Raw genomic sequence first — 23,197 nt, forward strand, 5'->3', positions numbered from 1 at the left:
AAGTGCGAAAGCAAACAGAACTGATGGAGTTCAGATTACTGATAAGGATTAAGCACACTTCCAGAATTGATAAAGTTTACTCAATCAAAGGATCTTTTGTATATGAGGGTTACTAGCTTTTGTTCTGTATTACTTTTGAAAATTAAGAGCACCTAATGAAATTACAAAAAGTCCTTTAATTGTCAATGAGTAGTTATACCAGCTACTACAGTAGGTAAGTACCATCAGAAAATTTTTGACACAGGTAGATCACAAATGCCGGACCTATATTTTTGATCGGGATAAATTAACATTAACTAGACATAGTTAAATCAATAATTGATACTAGACCAAATTACGCAGATCAACTATTGCATCTTATCTGCATTTAACAGTTTCCCTGATATTTTATTATTTAAAATAACTTACTATGGCTGAATTCAAGCTTACAATCAATTTATTTGTTAATTTTTAGTACAAGATGTGACGTAAGTCAAAGAAGACAAAAATTAATATGGTATTTAATTTCTTTTCTATTCAGTGAACTATCTTAATATTATAATGAACGTTCTTTTAATTAGAAACGTACAAGTTGAACAAAACGTCTGAATTTGAATTTAAAATTTCAGTCGACTGCGGTCCGCGCTGTGGCATTTGTTTTAATTTTTAATATGGAAATGTCTTCCATGTTAAAACTAACTGCTTAATATTTAGTTTACAATACTGTGGCTCAAACCAAAAAATACATCCTATAATTATATTATTGTGCATCAATATACATAATATAAACAGCCAAACTCTACTTATAGTAGAGTTTGGCTTATTAATTTCGTAGTTGGTGTTTCTACGAACGTCGAACAATAAGCTTAGGGTGGTTTTATATTCATGTATGAATCGAATTTCTGAATTCATGCAAACTATAGGTACGTTGTTCAATAGCGGCTATTGCATTGTTAAAGCTTAGTTTTAGGCATACGAAGTATGTAAGTTTTATTTAAAGGGGTTTCTGTTTAATATGACAGATAATAATAATTACTAGAGATCGCCCAATGGTCGAAATTCGACCTTAGTTCTAACGACAGTAGGACTACTACCTATATTTTGTAAAAAATAACTTTACAAACTTTATGAAAATAATATTGACTTTATCTTTTTTATTCAACTCTTGTCTCTTGTACTTAGCTGATTTCAGACTGGCCGTGTAAGCATTGTCTAATAGTATCTTAGATCCAATAAAAAAAATACTATAATCCATTTTCAATTTGTCAACTTGTTGTCAACAGACTTCAACCATAAATAAAGAGTATAATTCATATATATAGGCAAAGAGAATGTCATATACTACGTATATAGGCTTGTCACTCAAAAATCTGTCATTTCTCATGTTTTATTTGTTAAAAAAAATGTATGATAAAAGCTACGAACAATAAAAACCAAGGAAGAGTAACTCCTTCAAAAAAAGTGCACCAAAAGGCTACAAAATGTGACCCGAACACATGCATATTTATGCATGTGTTCGGTACACATTTTTCGTGTATACAGGGTGTAACAAAAATAAGTGATAATACTTCAGGGTGTGTACGTGTTTTTTGTAGAGAGTGCACTGTGAAAGTAGCAGCGCTGAAAGACCAAATTTTTTTTTCACTTTTGTATGGGGAAACTCGTGACGCTCGGGCCCTTGTCCATACAAAAGTGAAAAAAAATTTTCGTCTTTCATCGCTGCTACTTTCACAGTGAACTCTCTACAAGGAACACGTACACACCCTAAAGTATTATCACTTATTTTTGTTACAGCCTGTATATACTCGAGTGACATTCAACCAGGTTGACATGACAATTTTGTCAAACTCATTTTACAATTTGTTTACATAGGGTTGTTTACTTACTTTTTAAGTAGCTTTTTACAATATTTTTGTTGTTAAAATGCCTAAATGCCCCGTGAAATGGTGTATAAGGTGTAGAAGTCATACAGATACGACTTTTAATACAGGAATAACCTTTCATCTGTAAGTGAATTGTTTAAAATTACGCTTATATTTCTTGTATTTTTGTCGACCCAAAAAATATGGTTTATTTAAGTTGGATGCTAGGGTATTTGCATAAAATTAAGCTGGTCTCTTTGTGTTTGTCTTATTATATTTACATGTTATTCTAAAAGTGCAATAATCAAAAAATAATATAATTACAAAATTTTTACAGTCGCCATGGACAGCAAGATGTAACAATTTAATCATAAACGAAATTTTAGGGTCTGGGCTCTGGCTGATATTATACTAAATGCGTTTTAAGATGATATGGGTATTCTCATATTTCTTGCTACTGATTTTTTTACAACAAAACAAAAAAAAAAACATAATGTAATAAATTACGTTCAACCGACAAAAACAAATAAGTATTTCCTTTAATAATGTAAATGAACAAAAAAAAAAAAAAACTGTTATTAAAATATTATATTAATTTTGAGTTACATAAGTTTTTAATTTCAATTCTGTAATAATTTAGCACATAGATTTTTGTAATCTGAAAACGTCTTCTCTAGGTGCTCGGAGAGTTTTAGATTCGCCCGAGTCGTACAAGGTTTGTTTATAATTATTACACGTACCTAAATTATAATTATTATTGATGTCTTAAGTATCAGAGGAAAATGTTTAATTTAAAAATAATAATATTATTATGTGCTCGTTTCTTCGTGATAGTAGATGTGCTTGGTGTATACTGCATAATACTATCCGCTTTTGACAATTATTTGTTTCATAACTATGACAATGACAATAACCGCGCAGGCTGTCGTCCGGCGCGCAATATAATAATAATATTTATGGACGCTTCACACCACGTCAGTCTGGCCCTGTGGTAAGTACCTGAAGGACTTGTGTTACAGGTACCAGACAACGGAAATAAATTTAATACTTTTTATACTATACATATATTTAAGATTTTTATTATATGATACACATATTTAATACACATCCATGACCCAGGAACTTTGAAAACTTTTTGTTCCGTCGGCGGGACTCGAACCCGCGACCCCCGGCTTGAGCTACCAACGCGCTCACCACTAAGCCACAGAGGTCGTCAAATAATGATACGTTACCTGGGATACGACCTTGGCTAAAATCTGAATTGTCATATTTTAGTGTTCGAAAAGGAGCCAAATTTAAAACGGTTGAAGTATGGGAGTTACGTTTCCTTAGTTTTTATTATTCGTAGGATAAAAGCATAATTTCAAAATAATATTAGCTCGATGCACTCCATCACCATATAAACTAAAACTGTGCAACATTTCATGCACCTACGTTTCCCCATTTTTCGTAAAAAGGGTTACAAAGTTTTTCGTTCGCGTATTAATATTATGATTCCTCTAGTTATTCTTATTTCTGTGCACTAAGTTAAAAAAAATAGCACAATGTTTGGAATTAGGGGGTTATTAAATCATGATAATAAATAATTAAATAACAAAGCTGTTTCTAGAACGATTATGTTGGTATTACTTTCTGCTTAATACGGGCAAATACTTCGTCTCTAATTCTTATTAAAATGGGAATGTCTTATCAACACGAAATAACCTCGACGTCTTCAACTCATTAAGGAGTTACATACCCACCTTTTTAATTACTTCAACCCGAGCATAAGAATGTATGAAAAATTAAAATAAACTTTAAAATAACTAAGTTGGAATCCAGCTTAAAGAAGCAAAGCCTCGGGAACTAAGTGCTGGCTTAAACGCTTTCAAAGCTAGCGCTATTTGTAAAAACAGCTTAAGAATTCTCTTGATTAAAATAAGTTATTAGAACAAGTTTAAGGGGGTCGCAGCTTAATTGGTACAGAAACACTTTCATCCGACAATAAAGTGGATACATCTCTGTAAAATGATCATCGTATTAACCATATTGGTAGGCTCTGCTAAAAGTATTAATTTTTGAAACTATTGCTGCTTTGTGTGCTTTTTAAATAATATTTTACAAGCACACATTTTTAATAATTTTTCTCGTACCGGTGCATTTTCGCACTTTTATCGCATACGGCATATTTGAGCAAACGGCCAAATTTTGATGTATTCGCCGATTCGGTGACCACGCCGTTTATCAAAAAGTAATCTCCTATCCCCACAGTCAAATTATTCCAAGTTTCTTTGTACCCGCGACTCAAAAGCAGAGAACGATAACTTAAAACTTAACATTCAAAACTTCAAATGTGGGCTTTATCGTACATTCGTTTTATGTAATAATTTCTTTGAACTTTGTCCATTATAATATTCGTGTATTTTAGCGCTTATATAATTTAGTAATTCTAGTTATTTACGGTTGCTCAGAGACTAGACTAGATTAGATAGATTAGATGATTAGATACTAAGTAATTTAATTTAATTATAAGTTCGACAGGAAATCTGTGAAGTTAATATAAGTCTTTGTTAGATAAAAAAGTTATTAATAACTAGATGACGCCCGCAACTCTGTTGCGCCAAAATTCGTTTATCGCGCGGGAACCTTAATTTTTTCTGAGATGAAAAGTATCCTATGTCTTTTCCCGAGTCTCCAAGTATCTCCATGCCGAATTTCAGCAAAATTAGTTCAGCTGTTTGAGCGTGACGAGGTAACAGACAGACAGACACACTTTCGCATATATAATATTAGTATGGATGTCTCTGGGTGCGGCCGGATATATACAGTATTACAAGAACATGAAAACATAATTTTATAATTTAATTTATGGTAGTTAGTGTCCGACCGAAGGTCTATTTTTGGCCGAAGCCGAAGCCGAAGTCGATTAATCGGCAATCGCCACAACCTTCGGCCGAAGCCGAAGCCGAAGGTTTATAATCTTAATCTCGACTCTTAGTAATTAATTTTGTTCAAAATTGTCTACAAGCTACTATGAATATTAAAATTATTTTAAAACTTCAATATTGAAGGTTTACTACAGAAGGTTTACAAAATGTAGGTAATTGTAGGAAAAAATGTAGCCGACCAGTTCGTTCCTGAATGTTTTTCATACATTTAACTAAGCAGGCTAACAATAATTAGTGTATGTTCCATCTGATGGAAACTGGTTAACGTAAGGCCTTGCGTCGTCTGCTACTGGTGCGTTACCGCGTCAAGGGGTGTAAGGAGGGGATGGGGATGTGTTTACAGCCCTCTCACTTACTGAACGAAGCATAGAAGCGGTAAAGCTATTCAATCAGAATTTGGCTACAACGCATCGTATTTTAGTTATTAGCCAAAAACTAGAAATTTTGACTTTTGTAACCCTCCCCTCACTCCTGCTCACCTCCTAGACTTAAGGACTTTTAGTATGTTTTGTACCTAAGCACCCGGAATAAGTTCCAGCAGAAATCTCTTAGGTTCCCGCTCACGCATTCTACAACTACTTTATTGACTGTATATATATATATATATATATATATATATATATATATATATTGACTGTAATAATAATTAGACCAATCAATCAGTCTTTGTTTTACTCGACAAGACTGAAACTAGACTAAAAAATAAAATAAACAAACAGTAACTTCTTACAAAAAAATTAAATGATTTATTAAGAAGTTAGTGTTTGTTTATTGTATTTGACAGTGACTCCCAGCGCCCTCTCCATACACGACCGGTCCGTCGCGTCGCTCTCTCACGATTCACATTTCACACAGTCTTTCGTAACAGTTCGTTCAATTTCGACGGTTGCTCGGACCTTCGGCGAAATCTTCGGCTTCGGCCGGGTTTTAGGCCGAAGCCGAAGGTTCACCGAAGATGGTTTTTTTTGCCGAAGGGTTCGGCCGCCGAAGCCGAAGCCGAAGCTTCGGACACTAATGGTAGTTTAGTAGCGGGTTGTACTACAGCGTATGGGAAAACACACGCCCGGGTTCTGCGCGGGTTCAGCGCGTGCTGCACGCGTGTTTTCCCATACGCTATAGGGAGATCGCAGACGACAGAGTCGATGGCACAAAAAATCCGTCGTCTGCGATCTCCCATTGTAGAACACGCGCACGTCTGATCGCGCCCTAACAGAAATTCTGATAAAACATGAAACCGAAAAAAGAATCTGAATCCGACCGGCGGGAAATGAAGTGAGCTAATCCGATCACGGTGATAGCTGAAGCATGAAGCCCAGGCACTAACTGCCTGTGGGTGTCTATAACCAGGTTAGGCCTAGCCGTGTGTACCGCGACATTATTTAATTACGTAACTTTGAGCGCTCCCTAACTATATTCACCGGCATACTCCCCGAGAATTGCTTTACTAATGACTATTGCGTACAACGTGCGTATTGTATTATGTATATTACATGTGAAAACTTGTATATACAAGGTGTAACAAAACTATGTGTATGTGTTCCTTGTAGAGAGTTCACTGTGAAAGTAGCAGCGCTGAAAGACCAAATTTTTTTCACTTTTGTATGGGCAAGCGCCTCAGCGTCACGAGTTTCCCCATACAAAAGTGAAAAAAAAAAAATTCTTTCAGCGCTGCTACTTTCACAGTAAACTCTCTATGAGGAACACGTACACATCCTAAAGTATCATCACTTAGTTTTGTTACACCTGTATAATAATATAATAGTATTTCCATAAAAACATCTTGGCAAGCACATTAATGATTGTCTAGGGGTGGGTTGCACCGGAGGCGTAGTTATAGTTAAGGTTATCGTCAAATATGGCGTCCATTATATGGACTTTTACCACAGAATAGATAATAGTACAAGTCTTTTACTAGGGATTTGACAGTTCATTTAACATTTTGTTATGGTTAAAGTTAAAGTTATAGTTAAAGTAAGTTGGTGCAACTCACCCTAAATATAATTGTACCTAAACCCCAGGATATCATTTTTTTGGCAATAATAGTTGCTCTGAATAGCATCTGATTCCTGAAGCACCTTCTTCGAGTTTGTCAGGAGTCAGCTGCAAGCTCCTAAATAAATTCAAAGCTCAAAAGCTCCACGACTCTATTTCTGGGCGGGATAATTCTATTACGTTGTATATTTTTGTTTCAAAATTCATAAACAAAATATAAGGGGTTAAAACAATTGTTTTGTGCTTGGGACCTTTGTTTGATTTAGAATGGCGCTGCCAAATTGTTTTCGGGCAATTTGTTTTGATAAATTGCGAGTATATTTTTTATAATGAAGAGCTTTGTGTTTTTTTGTCATCTCCGAGATTACAATCGTTAAAAACGTATCCGAGTATTATAATATTATACATTATACAGGAATATTATATTGTGTAACCTACGTACATTTTGAACGATCATTGATTTCTCAAAAGTGTTTTACATAAAAATCATAAAAAACTAATTAATATGATTTTTGTAATTAAGAATGCTCGTATGTATCGGGTTTTAATTTTTTAATATTATGTACTACTTAATAACCGTAATATTATATAATATAGTATTCTTCTTCTACACAGTTTACTAAAATGCTTGTCTAAAATAAGTTCGAAATAAACAAACTTTTTGAAATGTTTCGATGTGTTTTGTGTTGTTTCGGTACTTAGTTAATGTTTCTCTTTTAATTTTGTTTTGTGTTAAAATATAGCGGTCACGCGAGACGAATGCTACACAGGATACGTGTTATTTCTCAGCGAGCCGCAAACCATTTGTATCGAGAAAGGATCTGACCCAAGTTTTAATCCAATTTTGCTTACAATGGAAGTCAACAATAACAGAAAAAGGTCCCGATTTTAGCGAACAATTTCTCGGTGAAATAAAATAAGTCCCAATATGGTTAGTTAGACTGTTTATTTAAAGAATTTTCAGGATTTTGTGAGTGACTTTATTGAGTTACGGTTACCGTACCCTTTGTGACATTGATTCGAACTTTTATGAAATCGCTTCAATGAACTTCGGAACGTTGAACTATTACTTGCCGTAGAGGCGTAGAACGAATTGTCGCTGGCTAACTAAACTTTATTATTGTATTTCTTTACTACATTTATTTTTTTATTGAACTAAGTAATTACTTTTTTAAGGATAATATTATTTGTAAAGTATTTGAAATACTTATACAAAAAGATTTAACTATATTTTTTTAAATAAGTAACTGAAAAATTAAACCCAAGAGAGAAGGTTAAATTAAGATGAATATCAAATTTAAATTTGATAAATCTGTAGCATGGAATCACAGCAATCACCGTTTTGTAATTTAATCTCGAAGGTGAGGAATATGATTAGGTCGGATTATCTATACAGTATACTGCATACATATGGATATTATTTTTAATATTGAGCCCGTAGCGCATAGGTCTCTACATAATAATATTTGTGAAAAACTGACACCGAGGTCAAAAACAAAATAATTGTAAAAAGTATTGTAAACCTAACTGAAGGTTTACAATACTTTTTACACTTCCATGTGTTTGATTTATATTAAAACATAAGAAATAATAAAATGGGTATTGAGTACATACTATTATTACATTTTATTTAATATTTATAAAATTACAATTACTGCTCTAGAGTAGATCGTATACAATAGTAAAGGAATGGAGGTTGATGTAAAAGAGTGGAGAATCAATTTGAACTTAAGACGAGCAAAACAAGGCATTAGAATTTTTTTATAGTCCAAGGATTAATCAATTAATCTAAGATTAGTTTTTATTATTCGTAGTCTAAGATACTATAATTCCAGACATCATGCAACTATCCCGTAAATCCTTTGTTAGCAGATTAAAGTAAATTTACTCCGGGGAAGCGGCTTAGCTCGTAGGTACAAAAGAAAACTGCTTCCAACTTTTGATGAAAAACTTGTAAAGAGTAGTGTAATTAAAAATTCTTTTGAATTAAACTTGAATTTCTTGGAAGATTTATGGCGATGTAATGGAAGAGAATATAAAGGGCTCGGTAGTCGGTGCGCCTGGAGTGGAAATCGTCTCACAATTTGTATCTGAACTCTCAGAACGTAGAGGTGTTCTTGCAAAATTTATTTTATTCGAATCCCTCATTTTGAGATTAAAGTAGGCGGTATGATGAATGTTATCAATACATTTTATCCGCTATTTTAGTCTTTCGGTCTTAAAACTCGATTAATCTTCCAGGCCTTTGATACAAAAGTCAAAAGGTGACAAGAAAAATTGTGGGTAGAATTTTTTTCGATGTCCTTAATTCAGTAAGTGGCAGCGACTCCGGCGGGCGGCGACAAATGCTCTTAACAAATCATTTCTATCATTCAATCGTTCATCTATCTTCGTACTCGTTAAAAAAATAGTTTCAATTTAAAGGTTCGTCTTTGATAAAGTGAACCTTTCAAATAATTCAAAGTTCTATGATTTATTTAGATGATATTATTAAAAGAGATGAACAATGTCCTTTCACACGGGACTCAAAGTTAAAGCAAGTTCTATCAAAATCTGTTCATCTATGGGTGTTAAGGGCTTACACTCTCCCATTTATGTTATAACGTAACTGAAATAAATCTTCGAATATTATCAGTACAATTTTGTAGACAATTCTGCGAGGGGCATGGGAAAATAAATGTTTTAATTAAGCGCCCCAAGCGGAGTGCAAATACGACAGATTTGATAATGTTTGCCCAAACTCCTCCATGTAACGATGTTTCGTTAGCTTGGAGATGGGAGATTGTTTGACAAAAGGCACAATTTGCATAGGCCCTAACAAGCCGCATGTATTTTTGACGGACCTTAAACTTCTGATTAGAGGTTTCCACCGCCGCGCCGGAATCAAAACTTTTAGAATATTAAAGCACAAAAATAAGTTCCTGGAATTTGTCAAACGCACCAAATAGGACTGTGGATGTAATTTACACGTCTATATTATTATTCGATGTCCAAGAAACGTAGCATAAAAACTAATTTGAATTTAAAAAAAATTAAGTGCTATTATTTATAATTATCTACTTAATATGGTCAAAGTTATGGTTATAGTTAGGCTAACTTTAACTTTAACCTAAACTTTGACCATAGAATTTGGCAGATGACAGCAGATCCGACAAGGCTTTAAATGAACGTGGGCGGGGGCGCTGCTGGTAAAGAACTGTCAACAATGGCGTTTTTGTATGATGACAGCGTTAGTTCCTTTTATCGCCACGTTCATTTAAAGCCTTGTCGAGCTCAAGGTTATCGTTAAATATGGCGTCCATTATTGACTTTGACATTTTGCATTGTAGTTAATGTTATAGTTAAAGTTACAGTTATAGTAAGTTGGTGCAACCCACCCTAAGTACTTCAGGTAAGTAACTCATTCCTAATAGTATCTAAATGTTACGGTAAGTATATTAGGGATTTATCAATTAATGTACCTAGTAGGCAGTTATAGCTCTACATAGTGTTACTAAGTAGAGTATTATCTGCGAGTTACAATTTACAACCAGTGGAACATCGAGTTTAGCCGAAATATAATATAACTAACTCCGAGCACACAAACTAATGAAATTAGAATCCAACTAAGTAAAAGCTTGCGACCAATTCCACTTTACGGAATACAGACTACAGTTTAAACTTGTTAATTCTGAGGGATTTATGTTTTATACAAGTTTTAATTTGAATTTTTAATCCATGAAGGGCTTAGCGCCGAGTCTAGCTTAAAGTACGCCGTAGAAAAATGTTTGTGCGTATTAATTTGTTTACACTATTAAGTATCTACATAACTCCAAATGTTGTGTCTTTGTCAAAGATAAGGACTTGTAACATAAATTATCAAGAAAAAGTTAGCGTGCGGCGCGCCATCTATTGGCCTATCTAAAATTCTAAAATGGCTCCAAAAAGCCTTTCAGAGGCGCCATTCATATATATTTTTCTTCAGTAGGTATATCTGTGACATCCTTCGATCGTGGATTCCTCGAAATCTATTGTTATTCTATTGTGTCTCACTCACCGGTGATTTTATGGGGCTTGATGGGTTAATTAATAAAAATTGCAAAAAGGGGTCGAATGTTCTACAGCAGTGGTGTGAGGAAACTAGCGTTCCTACCATTCATTAGACTTTCGTCTGTAAAGGACATCGTTCGCAATCTGTATAGACTGGAGAGCTCGACGAGTGTTCGCTTAGGCCACCCACAAACCAGTGCGTATAGCCACTCAGAGCGGCGGGACTCAAAGCAGTGCCCGCTACGACTGCCCACCTGTGTAGAAACGGACCCACATGTAGTATGCCCCAAACTCGGTATATATACTCGACGCGCCAAAAAACTTCGATAGCGCGATGCAGGCAGGCGCTTTTGTATGGCTAGGATAACAAAAGGTCGCCCCTGTGCTGAGCTTATGGCTTATAGCCCCTCAAAGAAAAAGATCATAAAAGGTCTTGCGACAGTTTCATAACAATATGTTATATGACAATGGCACACCGCACAGTAAGTATTAAGTTTATTTATTACTAGCTGTTGCCCGCTACTTCGTCCGCGTCAACATAGTATAATAACAAAGATGGATAGTCCGCTAACAAATATGAAAAAAGTAAAATATAACCTCCTCCTTTTTGGAAGTCGGTTAAAAAGTAGCCTAAGTTACACCTTACTACATCAGCTATCTACCAAAAAAAGTCCCGGCAAAATAGCTCCAGCCGTTTCAGAGATTAGCCGGAACAAACAGACAGACAGACATACAGACAAAAATTGTAAAAAATGTTGTTTTGGTATACACCAAAACAACATTTTTTACAATTTTTACATACGTAGCGTATATAGATTCTTATGCATGTAGTAAAAAACGGTTCTTTCAATATTACAGACACTCCAATTTTATTTATATGTATGTATGTATGTATGTATGTATGTATGTATGTATATGTATATATGTATAGATATATAGATGTATAGATTAGGCATGGCTACTTTTCTCGATCTCTGTGGCTCAGCTGTGGTTAATAATTAAATCCGTACCAAATTTCAGCAAAATTGGTTAAGCGGTTTGGGCGTGAAGAGGTTACAGACAGACATACATTTTTACACATTATGAGTGAGTGAGTACAAATTCGCAGGTATTCTAAGTACATAAGGAACTACTGAGAACCTAAGGTTTCAATCCATATTGTGATAGTAAGTTGTCTTATCGCTCTGGGATCTGGGTCTAACAGCTAAGTAGGCACTTGACTAGGTATATGACCAAAAATATCCAATAATATTCATACTTTAATAATATTCACTACATGTTAGAAAGGGGAGGTACAGTCTGGATATGGACAGACAGACAGACGGACAAGCTGAAATATCTTTGTTATCGGGTCTCGTTTTTATCCTTTGGGTAAGGAAAGAGGGGAAAATTATCCATCTTTGTTGTTATACTATGCAGTATGCTGACACGTACAAAGTCGCGGGCAACAGCTAGTAAAAAAATAAATTCTTGCAATATCGTGTTGTTTTCTAAAGTGTTATATTTTTATATAAAATAAAAACAACGCCTTTAAAAAAATATAGCAACAAAGTTATTTTTTGAAACGTCTTATAATAGTTTTGGTCTTACACTACATGATACTAGTTCAGAACAATAATCTACAAATTATATATAAATATTAGCCATTTGAAAATAAAGTTTAAGACTTAAGTCTAAGTTAAGTCAACTTTGTTACCTGGTACCTGACCAGGTGTCACAGCTAGAGCTACACAAATTCGCAGGTATTCTAAGTACACGAGGCACTACCAAGAACCTATGGTTTCATCCATTTGAAAGTAAGTTATGTCTTATCCTTTTGGCAGCGACCACATAGGTCGCTGCCTTTTGGGATCCAGGTCTAATAGATCGTCGAGCCATAAGTCGCACCAGTCGCACGTCTGTCACCCCCTTCAGGTTTTGAAGTGATTTTAAACGTTTTATCAAATTAAACGAAACAAATTACCTACTAATTCCTATTTGTTAATTAGCTCACAAATTACAATTGAACCACTCAGATAACTGAAAAATACCGCTTTAAGTGGAAACTGTAAGAGTTGAATGAGGTCAATAAAAAACAGGGCGCGGGTATGTAAGTACTAAGTATAAAATATAAGAAAGAGTCGTATAACGTCTAAAATATTTTTTAGATATTATTTACATTGTTAATAATATTAAAACAGTCCGTTGTTCTTATTTTTCTAATTGCAAATAGTAAAAAAAATTCTTTGTCTGATTTTGTGCCTTTTTCGAAATTACAAGGTCTTTGAGCACGCCAAACTCTTAATTAGAAAAAATAAATGCAGTTGTGCAGACAAATACAACTTTTGAAAACCATTTGGTAGTACTTATTATGTAAAAAATCAAAAGTTGGAAAACTGACACACCCTATTTCGGGGGTCGCGGGTTCGAATCCTACCGCCGGCACTAGAAAGTTTAGAAATTAGATGTTCCTTGGTCATTAGTATTAATTTTACATGTCTAATATAAAATTAAAAAAATAATAAAAATATTTATGGTAATATAATATTATAATTATGAATAATTCAGAACACTTTACAAGGAAAACATAATATTCAATAGGTATAAGTACTTACCTTAGTTTATTAGTTAAAAAAACTAAATTATTTTATTTCCCAACAGATTATGTTACGACAAATCTATAATATAAAAATGAGTCGCTGAATGTGTTGCTAAGCGCAAAACTTGAGAACGGTTGGACCGATTTCGCTAATTATTTTTTAAAATATTCCTTGAAGTACAAGGATGGTTCTTACGGAGCAAAAAATTCTAAAAAAAAAAAAATTAAAATTTCCTGAAAAAGTCTAAAAACAACACTTTTCTATACTCCCATACAAAATATTTGTGATAATACTTAAAAGTCAAATATATAAAAATGGTTTTTCAATTATATTAGTAACGCTAAAACTCGAAAACGGCTGAACGGGTTGGGCTAATTTTAGTCTTAAAATATTCGTAGAAGTCCAGGGAAGGTTTTAAAAGTGACACGAAAATCACCGGGACAGCTAGTTAATGATAAAAATATTAAGTAATTAATGATTAAAAATTAATAAAATACTGCAATAAACGGTAAAAAGCTTTTGCACCTGAATCGCACTATCAAAGTTTTTTTAAACACTGAGTATATATACCCCCGATGAACAAATGTGAATAAGGTCCGTTTCTACGCAGTATGGCAGTCGTGGCGGCTCTTATCCCCGCTAGGGAGTTGTGAGTGCTCTCCCATCCAAGTTCTGGGATTTATTCCCTTGTCAGCAATGAGAAATGAACCAATGTGCTTCCGCAGGAACGTCATCCTGCCACCACTGTCGTAGAAAATATGACCCTTTTTTTTTAAAAAAAATATTGACAGCAAAAAAAAATGCGAACATTAATAATTATTATTATTATATTTTCTGTGAGCGATTTGTCGTATTAAAATATAATTTTGTTAGTCTCGTTAAAAATGGAGAACGGCCGAGTCATCTACTGTAAAAATATACTTAATACGAGCTTTTGCCCGCGGCTTCGATCGCGTTAAGAAGTATTATTATATACAAACTTTCATCCCCTATTTTAACCCCTTGGGGTTGGAATTTATCAAAATCCTTTCTTAGCGGATGCCTACATCATAACATCTACCTGCATGCCAAATTTCAGCCCGATCGGTCCAGTGGTTTGGGCTGTGCGTTGATAGATCACCATGTCAGTCAGTCACCTTTGAGTTTTATATATGTCGTAGGATGATTTGATAAATCCGTGTTTTCGCGAAATCCCTAGAATTTTCGCGAAAACACGGATTTATCAAATCATCCTACGATGTCGTAGGATGATTTGATAAATCGAATTTTCGCGAAAATTCTAGGGAGTTCGCGAAAACACGGATTTATCAAATCATCCTACGACATAATATATAAAGATTAACATGAAACATCATATTGTAAGACTGTAAGTACTGTTATATGTGCCTACATGTTTGACGAGTCCAATATTATATCTAGTGAAATCTGGCATAACCCAATTCATATAACAGTGATAAATAAGAGCTCTAAAAGCATAAATCATTGAGGATGTTGAGTCTTTCAATTTGCCGGCTAATGTTTCTGACTTGTGAAACTCATAATCCCGAACAAAAATACTTCATTCCGCGGCAGTCAAACGAGATTCGCGCCTTCGTTAATTACGGCCGGACGGGCCGGGGCGAGCATCCAGCTCTCGTCACGCCGGCCCCCGGAGACGACGTGTTAGGACTTAGAATTCAGATTTGCCAAACAGCATTTAGAACGAATTTCGTGTACTTTTTACTGCTACTATTTTCAGTTTAGGTCAACATTTTCCTTGGGAATTAGACATAAAATTTGGGGAAAGACAGTGTTTATTCTATCCATACTAATATTATAAAGGCGAAAGTGTGTATGTCTGTCTGTTACCTCCTCACGCCCAAACGGCTAGACCGATTTTACTGATATGGAGATACTTTACTAGTCTAGAGCTAGAGGACATCGAATACTTTTCTCCCGGGAAAATGTACGGTTTCCGCGTGATAATCGAATTTAGGCGCAACGGAGTTGCGGGCGAATTTTGTAGAACACGAGCTCTTTTTCTGTATGAAAACACAGCAAATATACAAAAAACGTGAATAAAACAGCCAATTTCGTTACAAAACGGCAATAACGTAAGGGGTACGCATTCAAAAGGGACTATTACGGGGGAAGCCCCGTCGGTCGGCGATAAATTGCCAATCACCAGGTAAGCACGCTGATCTTCGTTTTGTGTGTCACTCGGTCGCACAAAGGATTCCGCAACAAAGTGGGACCGGAGACAAAGGCATGTCTGTCTTGTCATCCTATTTTAAAATGTCCGTAAAAGTCCGCCAATTTGAATGCATTCCGTTTACGATTTTCGCGTTGTAGACAAATAGCTTGAAGCTTGTTTCGACAGTAAGAAGTAAGAACTAAGAACTATACGTCGATTGTTCCTAGTTTCTACTCGTACTGGTTGGTCTACCTATATATAATTCATTAATATCATCATTAATATAATAATAAGTAATAGCAAATGTAAGCTAAGTAGTAAGTACGAAAGTAATTTGACAGGTTTCAAAATTAGGTATATCATCAAGTTCTTTACACATCCCCCTATATACTAGGACCTAGAATAATATTTATGTACCCAAAATGTGTGTTTAAATACCATTACGCTGTGTTTGGATATCTTATATCTTTAAACGAGCAATTCTTGTATAATATATGTATATACATAATATATAATTGGAATCTCGGAATCGGCTCCAACGATTTTCATGAATTTTAGTATATAGGGGGTTTCGGGGGCGATAAATCGATCTAGCTAGGAATCATTTTTAGAAAATGTCATTGTATTCGTGTTTTATCGACGATCGTTAAAATCTTAAAGTAGCAAACTAAGTACCTACATACCTAATTTTAAGAACAGAAATATAGAATGGAAAAAAATCGGGTTGGTTTAAAGTCAGTTAAGTTTACGTTGAATGAATGTAAAGCAGAACGTTTTTGCAAATGAACGGTTGTGGTCAGCTGTATTTAGGGTTGCCATCCGTCCGGATTTTCCGGAATTTGTCCTAGTTTGAAGGGCGTCCGGGGACCGTCCGGCCGGGTTTTTAAAAAGTGTCCGGGTGAAATCCGGAGACTTTTGTTGTGGGAAATCCAACTTTTTAGCCAGGTCCAATGAACGAAAGATAAAAACTCGCTAAGCATACACACTTTCTTTAATCTTTGATCAAAATCATGTACGATTTCAAGGACTTAAAATAATCAAATTTTAACAATTTTTTGTTGAAAAAATTGGGACTAGTAGTAAATAGTTTTAAATGGGTGTCCGGGGAAATAGCCATATTTCAGCCAAATGTCCGGGATTTTTGTCGTGCTAGACCGGCGACGGTAATAAAGGTGATGGCAACCCTAGCTGCATCCGAAAACCTGACAATGCAGCTTAATTAATAATATTAATTTTATGAGCCATTTCAATATGATAATTTCATAACGGACCCCAGGCCCGGCGGCTGGCGGTAAAATATACGATGAAAACATTAAAATCTATGGTTCTTTTATTAATAATATTTTAAAATGAAAACGTTAAGTACCTATGCTTATATGTATGGGTTTTTTTTTTATACGGGCTTTGGCCCACCACACATTCCCCCACTGTGTCTCCTGTGTCACCAGGATCGACAGCGGTATCCAACCATGAAAACCCTTTGATATGATCTCAGTGAGCCTGTCCCTCGGACATGCTAAAGCAGTCTTGGGACCCGCAACGAATTTAATCAGAAGAAGATAGGAGTAGGAAGTATACAGTTGTCTATGGGTTGCTGAGGTTAAAACTTATGCAATAAATTGTCAGTTTCATCAATAATTATATTTTATGAATTATAATAATTTATTATTAAGGTTTACGAACATCGCTAACTAGATTTAATATATAGGTAGATGCTATTTTTATTTAGCTCTATTGGTGGTTAAATAATAGAGCTGGTTACTGTTATAATTTAGTTTTAATAAATTTTGTTACCAATAAATAGTCTGTTACATGTAATATCTATACTAATATTATAAAGAGGTAAACTTTGTTTGTTTGTTTGTTTAATTGTAATGAATAGGCTCAAAAACTACTGGACCGATTTTAAAAATTCTTTCACCATTCGAAAGCTACATTATTTACGAGTAACATAGGCTACTTTTTATTTTGGAAAATATAGGGTTCCGTAAGATATTTCAGTTTTTCGGAAACAACCAGAAAATTTACTTATTTTGCCTACGCTGCCTAAACTATAAAAGATAGAACCATACAATGTTCTAAATAAATGTAGATATTATAAATATCGACAAAAATGTCCGCGACACACTATACCTATCTATGTCAAGTGAGGCACAACAACCATTTTTTTATTTAAAAATCTTGATTTTTTTTTGGACTACATTTAAAACATTTATTTTACTCATGCTAATAATCCTTATCAAAATAAATTATTTCATCTCTAAGTACAGTTTATGTAGACAATATTTGGTCTGTGATTGATTAAAATTGGACGTTTGGTTTAGAAGTTATGGCGAAATTAAAATATTGCGATTTACGCCCGTTTCGAAGTGGGCGCTGCTACCAAGGTGGGGCCGGGGGTGCGCTCGCGGCAGAGGAGTTTAGATCTTTTCAGAGTATTGACTATTGAGTAGTAATGTAGATCTATCAGTAGTATCGACGGAGAGCTGACGACCAAATCAGTCATGTAGCTTCAGCTGTGTTAAAACTCCGTTAGCTACTTCCCTGAACAACCCTTTCTGATAATCTGCGTGCTGGCAGGCCGTGGGCGGTGGGTGTGGGAGTAGTGGGGTTGGGAAAAAAAGAAAAAAAATGTAGGTTCAGCTGTATTAAAACTCCGTTAGCTACTTCCCTGAACAACCTTGTCTGATAATCTGCGTGCTGGCAGGCCGTGGGCGGTGGGTGTGGGTGTAGTAGGGTTGGGAAAAATTGGAAAAAATGTAGTTTCAGCGACTTAATAGTGTTTGCGATGGTAAATGTTAATTTATAATTTTTTCACATAGATAATAAAGAATAACCGGTCAAGTGCGAGACGGACTCACGCACGTAGGGTTCCATATTTCAGAAGTCTATCTATAGATATAAATTTCAGAAGTCTATCTATAGCGGTCCTTGTGATACAGCCTGGAGTCATACAGTCAGACAGACAGTCATATTTTTTTTTCATTTTTTCCCACCCCACCACTCCCACACCCACCCCCCACGGCCTGTCAGAACGCAGATTATCAGAAAGGGTTGTTCAGGGAAGTAGCTAACGGAGTTTTAATACAGCTGAAGCTACATGACTGATTTGATCGTCAGCTCTTAGTCGAGTAGTAGTAGAAGATCTATGAGTAAACAAACAAAGTTTACCTCTTTATAATATTAGTATAGATTAAAAACTACTCGATTAAAAACTAATCGATTATATATTTTTTACCCGTGCGAAGCCGGGGCGGGTCGCTAGTTAGCCATAAAATATTAAATTCTAATAGTTTTTTTTCACAAAAAAATATAAAAGAGAGTCAAATATTCTACAGCAGTGGGGTTAGGAAATAATAGTTACTCCCTGACTTGCATTAAGAACATTAATTTGTCATCAACTTGTCCATGATAATGATCATTAGACGGAGCTCAAGTGTTCAACCATAGCCGACCCAGGAAACTATAGGATCACGAGCACGGGACTCAGCGCGGTGCCCGCTACGACCGCCTGCCTGCGTAGAAACGGACCCTCGTGTGAACCGCACAAACAACTCTATATATACTCAGCACGCAAAAAAACTTCGATAGTGCGATTCAGGATTTGGTAGAGTTAGTAATGATATAGAAGTATTCTGGGTCGGTAGAAATCACAAGTTTGTTTGTGAGTGTGATACAATCAACTTATATTAAAACAAATTTTAGGTATAGTAAAATTCGAGTCTAGTTCTCCATTCCGATTATTAAATTGTCGGTAAAATATATTATACCTATACTGTATACATTAGAGATACGAGAAATAAAAAATACAAGAGCGAAGAGTTCTTTTTCTACCAAAAATATGACATTTGTCAGTACATACTTGAGGAAAAGTAGCTCTACAAACAAAACTCGGCGAATGTAGAGCACGATGTCTGCGCGTACGCAGCCGTGACGTCACGATAAGATATGCGGCCCGCGACCGATACCCGACGCGACCTTGAACTACTAACTCCAAGGCTACTCATAATTATTAACCGTTCGTGAATATTTAAAAGCAAAATCTACTTGGTTCATGGTTGTATAAAAATAAAATATTTTATACAACCAAGTAGAGTCTGCTTCTAAACATGTTTATGTCAAGACTTAAACAATGTTGTTTAGGTCTGCAACCCTTAGTATTTATCGAAAGATTGACTGTGAAAACAGTAGCTACTAAATATTAAAAATAAATCGTTAACGCTCTTCGTTATTTGTTATTGTTAACTAATCGCTTAAATCTCGCGTTAAACATTGTAAAATATAGTATAGAGCGAACCCTTGCTCTACATTTGCATTATTATAAGCTTTTTTAAGTATTAACTAGACTCAAAGTAAAATAAATGACTACAGTTACAACGTTATAATTAATATTTTTCCATAATTCTATAGAATAGCAAAATATAAAGAGAATAAAACTGCTGCAGTCGTAAAAAAAAATATTTTAACAATGTTTCGGCGACGCAAAAGAGAGTCGTATTTTCTACAACAGTGGGTGTGAGGAAACTTAATTCCTACTTTGTTTTAGTAATCATCTTCATTTTGACTGTCAGTTACGACTTGTTCACCTCGAGCGTTCGCGTTTGGCCACCCCTAAAACCAGTGCGGAACACGACTCAGAGCGGCGGGGATCAGAGCAGTCCCCCGCCACGGCTGCCTGCCTGTGTAGAAACGGACTCTCCGCGATCGAGGTCCCGACGACTCTATATATACTCACCGTGCGAAAAAACTTCGATAGCGCGATTCAGCCGCAGGACCGGTTGGCCATGGCCATGACTAAGTGAAATCAAGTGTGTTTCGTCCCTTTTTTAAATGTCCTAATAATAACTCCATAGCACGTTACATAACCAACTATTATGTCTATTCTGTCCATAGAGTCGAGACTGTAATGTACTTTAATATAGTTTTCAATTTTGTAAATTAACAATGCGAGATTAAAAAAATTGCATTAAATTTTAAAATTTAATATTGTACAAGCAAAACATTACAAAAACCAAAATTGGAAATACATAAAAAAGTGAATAATTTTTTTTTGACTGAGGCTTGAACCAGCAGCATGTAGTATATATTAAACAGAGACCGAGCATCTTACCTACAGAGCTAGGCAGAGAAGTGTTATTGCAACAAGTGGTTACTTTCAGAACTCTACATTTTCGACACTCGACAGTAATTTCATAACTTCTCTCATAAACACATCTAGAATAATGTTATTATTCTATATAATTTCTCTATTTTTGCGTAATATTAAGGCGCTATACTATGATAGGGCTAAGTTTTTGGGTTTAAAAAATTCTTAAGTTTCTAATTTTTTGCGTTCAGTTTCGGGATCACTAGGCTTCACCATGTAAAATATTATGATTTTGTGTCATTTTGGTAAGTATGTAGCTTTTTGATGAAGATTTGAAATTTGAAATCCATTTTGTTTATTGGATGGATTTTTAGGAAATTTTGAACTAATGTAGGCTCCAATTTATCCCGGCATTTCCACGGAAACAGGAACCGAAACGGACACAAATTTTGTTCTTTATCATTTTTAGGGTTCCGTACCCAAAGGGTAAAAACGGGACCTTATTGCTGAGACTTCGTTATCTGTCCGTCCGTCTGTCTGTCAGCCTATCTGTCTGTCTGTAGTAGTGGGAATTAATGCTATTTTCTATTAATTTCATTAACATGCTAATTTTGATGTCACAGCATGCTAAGTATTATTGCTTTGCTATTTGCTAAAAACGCGGCATCGTGAATAATTATCGGTTCGCATCGCACCGCTCGCGTCGTGTATTATTTCGCATCGAGTGAAAAATAGCAATTCATTAACAGTTAGAGCACCGCGGTGCGAAACAGTGCGGACGTGATTTTTATCATGATCGCAGACTGTTGCTACGCACGATAATATTAGCATCGTATTTTTTAGCAAGTACGATTAATTTAATTATTGCTAATAGGCATTTAACAATTAATTATTATTGCTAATGCTATTTTTACCAACACTATCTGTCTGTCTCCAAGCTTTATCTCAAGAACCGCTATAGCTAGACTTCTGAAACTTTCACAGATTATGTATACAATATATGTTGCCGCTACAGCAACAAATATACCAAAAACAAAATAAAATGAATATTTAAGGGGGGCTCGATTTTTTACGAAGGTTCAATATTTTTGAAGTTATGTTCAAAACAAAATGATAATTTACGAAAATTTGAATTACTTATTTCGATTTTATTAAATCATTGTTTTTTTCAAAAAGCATTCTACACCAGGGTCACCAGGAAATGAGGTCATCACTTATGCTAAAATGAAGAAAAAACTTTGGAGAAAACCATAAAGGGCATTGGGTAACTTTGTATGGACCTGTGGCGTCATTTTTTTTCCAGCGGCCAGGGATAAAACCATAACTATTTTGTAGCACTACATTAGAGAAACATATATTAGTAATAAAAATTGTTCTAAGTAATATCGGAGCTGAGCTACGATTATTTTAGTATATTTATTTTTGCATCTTATGTTCACAAAATCAATAGTAATTAACGTTACTTTATGGAGCTATCCTTAACAAACAGGCGTAGAAAGGGTATATTAATCTGTTGGATATATATTTCTCACTAACTATTGCCCACGACTTCGTCCGCGTCAAATATGAATAATTTTTCATACATATTTTCACACTGGGTTTAACTCTCGTCCGACTAAAATATAGCCAGACTTGAGACTATATTTCATTAGACAGTAGTTTTCATAGGGCCGGATGCAATATTAGGCAATTATAATTATTGTTCTTGTGTATTAATGTGTTGTGGGTAAAATGACTCTAGGGTGTTGTTCCCATAATATAATGGCGATTATTTCCATTATTTAGCGAATTTTGCAGTATGCAAAGTAGTATGACGCCCGACGCCACTAGCTTTCGGCAGAATTTTCAGTCCAGCTTTTAATCTACTTCCCGACTCATTATAGAAGTACAGCTGCAGAAATGTTTAATAGAATACTAGCTGTCCCGGTGAACTTCGTGTCACTTTAAAATCTTCTCTGGATTTATACGAATATTGTAAGACTAAAATCAGCCCAATCCGTTCAACCGTTTTCGAGTTTTAGCGCGACTAATCCATTTTTATATATTTTTTTATATACTTATGAAAATATTAACTATTTACTTACACAAAAAATATAAAAAAATCAAATCTTTAAGAAATTCGAGAAAAAATGGACTTGCATTTTTTTGCAAAAGCAAAATAAATAGTTGAAAAACTCATTAAATGACGGCGCGGCGCGTAGATTGTATGTTAAATGATTAATAAGTCTTCTCTAAAATGTACGAGTAACTAAAATTAAAAATAAATGACGAGATGAATAATTAATTGTTCTTGTATCTATATCTACAGGTTGTAACATAAGTGATAATACTTTAGTTAGAGTATACATTATGTGGCCCTTGTGTAAAGTTCACTCTGAAAAGAGCATGGCTGAAAGACCAAAAAAAATTTTTTTGTGATTTGCGCGCCCTGGCGTAAAGAGTTTCCCCATACGAAAGTGAAAAAAAATCTCTTTCAGCGCTACTACTTTCACAGTAAACTCTAATACACGGGACTCATACACAGTACACACCCTAAAGTATTATCACTTAGTATTGTTATACCCTGTATA

The sequence above is a fragment of the Aricia agestis genome, chromosome 4 (genome assembly GCF_905147365.1).
Source record: "Aricia agestis chromosome 4, ilAriAges1.1, whole genome shotgun sequence".
In the NCBI taxonomy this organism is placed as follows: domain Eukaryota; kingdom Metazoa; phylum Arthropoda; class Insecta; order Lepidoptera; family Lycaenidae; genus Aricia; species Aricia agestis.